Raw genomic sequence first — 6000 nt, forward strand, 5'->3', positions numbered from 1 at the left:
TATACAGGGTGGGTGCAATCTATAATATTGTACAGAGTAAGTCCAATTTATAGTAATGTAGAGGGTGGGTCTAATCAATAGTCATGTATAGGGTAGGTACAACCTAGGGTCATGTCCTGGATGGGTACAATCTATAGTAACGTACAGGGTGTGTAAGGCATAGATTACAAAAGTAGGGAGGTCATTTTGGAGTTGCATAAAACCTTGGTGAGGCCACAGCTGGAGCACTGTGTGCAATTCTGGTTGCCATATTATAGGAAGGATGTGATTGCACTGGAGGGGATGCAGAGGAGATTCACCAGGATGTTGCCTGGGATGAGACATTTAAGTTATGAAGAGAGGTTGGATAGACTTGGGTTGTTTTCGTTGGAGCAGAAAAGACTGAGGGACGACCTGATCGAGATGTACAAGATTTTGAGGGGCATGGACAGGGTGGATAGGGAGCAGCTGTTCCCCTTAGTTGAAGGGTCAGTCACAAGGGGGCATAAATTCAAGGTGAGGGGCAGGAGGTTTAGGGGGGATGTGAGGAAAAAATTTTTTACCCAGAGGGTGTTCTGGAATGTGCTGCCTGGGAAGGTGGTGGAGGCGGGTTGCCTCACATCCTTTAAAAAGTACCTGGATGAGCACTTGGCACGTCATAACATTCAAGGCTATGGACCAAGTGCTGGTAAATGGGGTTAGGTAGGTAAGTCAGGTGTTTCTCATGTGTTGGTGCAGACTCGATGGGCCGACGGGGCTGTTCTGCACTGTATGATTCTGTGATTCTGTATCCAATCTATAATCATGTACAGGATGGATGCAATCTATAGAGATGTACAGGGTGAGTTCAATTTATAGTGATGGACAGGGTGAGTCCAATCTAGAGCTGCGTACAGAGTGGGTCCAATATAGAGCAATGCACAGGGTACAATCCAGAGCCATGTGCAGGGTGGGTCCAATCTATTGTCATGTACAGGGTGGGTACAATCTATAGTCATGTACAGTGTGGGTACAATCTATAACAACGTACAGAGTGAGTCTAATCTATAATAATATAGATGGTGGGTCCAATCGATAGTCACGTACAGGGTGTATCCAATTTATAGTCATGTACAGGGTGGATCCAATCTACAGTAATGTACAGGGTGAGTCCAATCTATAGTCACATACAGTGTGTGCTCAATCCACAGTCATGTACAAAGTGGGTCCAATCTATAGTAATGTACAGGGTGAGTCCAATCTGTAGTCACATACAGTGTGTGCTCAATCCACAGTCATGTACAAAGTGGGTCCAATCTATAGTAATGTACAGGGTGAGCCTAATCTATAGTCATTTACAGGGTAGGTCCAATCTATAGTCACCTGCAGGGTGTGACCAATCGATAGTCATGTACAGGTTGGTTACCATCTAGCATCATGTACAGGCTGGTTCCAATCTATTGTAAAGTACAGGATGGGTCCAATCTATAGTAATGTACAAGGTGGATCCAATCTATAGTAATGTGGGGTGGGCCTAATTAGGATGGGCCTAATCTATATTAATGTAAAGGGTGGGTCCAATCTATGGTCACGTACATTTGTGTGCCCAATCCACAGTCATGTTTAGAGTTGGTCCAACTTATAACAATGTGCGTGGTGTGTCCAACCTGTAGCCATGTTCAGGGTGGTTACCTTCTAGAATCATGTACAGGGTGGGTCCAATTTATTGTCATGTACAGGGTGGGTCCAATCGATAGAAATATAAACGGTGGGCCTAATCTATAGTGATGTACAGGGTGGGTCAAATCTTTGGTCACATACAGGGTGGGTACAATCTATTGTCATGTACAGGACGTGTCCAATCTATAGTAATATAAACGGTGGGCCCAATCTACAGTGATGTACAGGGTGGGTCCAATCTTTGGTCACGTACAGGGTGAGTACAATCTATTGTCACGTACAGGGTGGATCCAATCAATAGTAATATAAACGGTGGGCCCAATCTATGGTGATTTACAGGGTGGGTCCAATCTATAGTAAAACAAAAACAGAATTACCTGGAAAAACTCAACAGGTCTGGCAGCATCGGCGGAGAAGAAAAGAGTTGATGTTTCGAGTCCTCATGACCCTTCGACAGAACTTGAGTTCGAGTCCAAGAAAGAGTTGAAATATTAGCTGGTTTAAGGTGGGGGGGGTGGGTGGTGGGTGTGGGGGGGGAGGGGTGTGGTGGAGGTGGGGGGAGAGAGGAGAGAGAGGGAGAGAGAGAGAAGTGGAGGGGGGTGGTGTGGTTGTAGGCAAAAGCAGTGATAGAAGCAAATCATCAAAAGATGTCACAAACAACGGGACAAAAGAACACATAGGTGTTAAAGTTGGTGATATTATCTAAACGAACGTGCTAATTAAGAATGGATGGTAGGGCACTCAAGGTATAGTTCTATTGGGGGTGGGGATAACATAAAAGATTTAAAATATTTAAAAATAATGGAAATAGGTGGGAAAAGAAAAATCTATATAATATATTGGAAAAAAACAAAAGGAAGGGGGAAACAGAAAGCGGGTGGGGATGGAGGGGGGAGCTCAAGACATAAAGTTGTTGAATTCAATATTCAGTCCAGAAGGCTGTAAAGTGCCTAGTCGGAAGATGAGGTGTTGTTCCTCCAGTTTACGTTGGGCTTCACTGGAACAATGCAGCAAGCCAAGGACAGACATGTGGGCAAGAGAGCAGGGTGGAGTGTTAAAATGACAGGGAGGTTTGGGTCATTCTTGCGGACAGACCGCAGGTGTTCTGCAAAGCGGTCGCCCAGTTTACGTTTGGTCTCTCCAATGTAGAGGAGACCACATTGGGAGCAACGAATGCAGTAGACTAAGTTGGGGGAAATGCAAGTGAAATGCTGTTTCACTTGAAAAGAGTGTTTGGGCCCTTGGACAGTGAGGAGAGAGGAAGTGAAGGGGCAGGTGTTGCATCTTTTGCATGGGCATGGGGTGGTGCCATAGGAGGGGGTTGAGGAGTAGGGGGTGATGGAGGAGTGGACCAGGGAGTGAGCAATCCCTACGGAATGCCGATAGGGGGATTGAAGGGAAGATGTGTTTGGTGGTGGCATCATGCTGGAGTTGGCGGAAATGGCAGAGGATGATCCTTTGAATGCGGAGGCTGGTGGGGTGATAAGTGAGGACAAGGGGTCCCTATCATGTTTCTGGGAGGGAGGAGAAGGCGTGAGGGCGGATGCGCGGGAGATGGGCCAGACACGGTTGAGGGCCCTGTCAACGACCGTGGGAGGAAAACCTTGGTTAAGGAAGAAGGAGGACATGTCAGAGGAACTGTTTTTGAAGGTAGCGTCATCGGAACAGATGCGACGGAGGCGAAGGAACTGAGAGAATGGGATGGAGACCTTACAAGAGGCGGGGTGTGAGGAGCTGTAGTCGAGGTAGCTGTGGGAGTCAGTGGGTTTTTAATGGATATTGGTGGACAGTCTATCACTAGAGATTGAGACAGAGAGGTCAAGGAAGGGAAGGGAAGTGTCAGAGATGGACCACGTGAAAATGATGGAGGGGTGGAGATTGGAAGCAAAATTAATAAATTTTTCCAAGTCCAGACGAGAGCATGAAGCAGCACCGAAGTAATCATCGATGTACCGGAGAAAGAGTTGTGGAAGGGGGCCGGAGTAGGACTGGAACAAGGAATGTTCCACATACCCCAAAAAGAGACAGGCATAGCTGGGGCCCATGCGGGTACCCATAGCCACTCCTTTTATTTGGAGGAGGTGAGAGGAGTTGAAGGAGAAATTGTTCAGTGTGAGAACAAGTTCAGCCAGACGGAGGAGAGTAGTGGTGGATGGGGATTGTTAGGGCCTCTGTTCAAGGAAGAAGCTAAGGGCACTCAGACCATCCTGGTGGGGGATGGAGGTGTAGAGGGATTGGACGTCCATGGTGAAGAGGAAGCGGTTGGGGCCAGGGAACTGGAAATTGTTGATATGATGTAAGGTGTCAGAGGAATCACGGATGTAGGTGGGTTTCATACCCTTACGCCCTCACCTCAATGAATTTCGGGCTCGGCATGAGGCTGAACTGTTCTTCCGCCGTCTTCGTCTCCGGGCTCACTTTTTTTGGGCAGGACTCCTCTCCCCATTCAACGGATCCTTTCACCCACCTCCAATATTCTCCCCCCACCTGGACCCCTCCCTCTGGATTCTTACCTTCTCTTCATCTTTTCATTGAGAACTGTCGGCGCGACATTAGTCGTCTCAATTTCTCTGCTCCTCTCACCCATTCTAATCTCTCTCTCTCTGAACTTACTGCACTCCATTCTCTCAGGTCCAACCCTGATATTGTCATCAAACCCGCTGACAAGGGTGGTGCTGTTGTCGTCTGGCGCACTGACCTCTACCTCACGGAGGCTGAGCGTCAACTCGCAGACACTTCCTCCTACCTCTCCCTGGACCATGACCCCACCACTGAACATCAAGCCATTGTTTCCAGGACTGTCACTGACCTCATCTCCTCTGGGGATCTTCCTCCCACAGCTTCCAACCTGATAGTCGCCCAACCTCGGACGGCCCGCTTCTATCTCCTATCATCAACAATTTCCAGTTCCCTGGCCCCAACCGCTTCCTCTTCACCATGGACGTCCAATCCTTCTACACCTCCATCCCCCACCAGGATGGTCTGAGGGCCCTTAGCTTCTTCCTCGAACAGAGGCCCGAACAATCCCCATCCACCACTGCTCTCCTCCGTCTGGCGGAACTTGTTCTCACACTGAACAATTTCTCCTTCAACTCCTCTCACTTCCTCCAAATAAAAGGTGTGGCTATGGGTACCCACATGGGCCCCAGCTATGCCTGTCTCTTAATGGGGTATGTGGAACATTCCTTGTTCCAGTCCTACTCCGGCCCCCTTCCACAACTCTTTCTCCGGTACACCGATGATTACTTCGGTTCTGCTTCATTTATTAATGTTGCTTCCAATCTCCACCCCTCCATCATTTTCACGTGGTCCATCTCTGACACTTCCCTTCCCTTCCTTGACCTCTCTGTCTCAATCTCTGATGATAGACTGTCCACCAATATCCATTACAAACCCACCGACTCCCACAGCTACCTCGACTACAGCTCCTCACACCCCACCTCCTGTAAGGACTCCATCCCATTCTCTCAGTTCCTTTGCCTCCGTCGCATCTGTTCCGATGATGCTACCTTCAAAAACAGTTCCTCTGACATGTCCTCCTTCTTCCTTAACCAAGGTTTTCCACCCACGGTCGTTGACAGGGCCCTCAACCGTGTCCGGCCCATCTCCCGCGCATCCGCCCTCACGCCTTCTCCTCCCTCCCAGAAACATGATAGGGTCCCCCTTGTCCTCACTTATCACCCCACCAGCCTCCGCATTCAAAGGATCATCCTCCGCCATTTCCGCCAACTCCAGCATGATGCCACCACCAAACACATCTTCCCTTCACCCCCCCTATCGGCATTCCGTAGGGAGCGCTCCCTCCGGGACACCTTGGTCCACTCCTCCATCACCCCCTACTCCTCAACCCCCTCCTATGGCACCACCCCATGCCCATGCAAAAGATGCAACACCTGCCCCTTCACTCCCTCTCTCCTCACTGTCCAAGGGCCCAAACACTCTTTTCAAGTGAAACAGCATTTCACTTGCATTTCCCCCAACTTAGTCTACTGCATTCGTTGCTCCCAATGTGGTCTCCTCTACATTGGAGAGACCAAACGTAAACTGGGCGACCGCTTTGCAGAACACCTGCGGTCTGTCCGCAAGAATGACCCAAAACTCCCTGTCGCTTGCCATTTTAACACTCCACCCTGCTCTCTTGCCCACATGTCTGTCCTTGGCTTGCTGCATTGTTCCAGTGAAGCCCAACGCAAACTGGAGGAACAACACCTCATCTTCCGACTAGGCACTTTACAGCCTTCCGGACTGAATGTTGAATTCAACAACTTTATGTCTTGAGCTCCCCCCTCCATCCCCACCCGCTTTCTGTTTCCCCCTTCCTTTTGTTTTTTTCCAATAAATTATATAGATTTTTCTTTTCCC

The sequence above is a fragment of the Carcharodon carcharias genome, chromosome 10 (genome assembly GCF_017639515.1).
Source record: "Carcharodon carcharias isolate sCarCar2 chromosome 10, sCarCar2.pri, whole genome shotgun sequence".
In the NCBI taxonomy this organism is placed as follows: Eukaryota; Metazoa; Chordata; class Chondrichthyes; order Lamniformes; family Lamnidae; genus Carcharodon; species Carcharodon carcharias.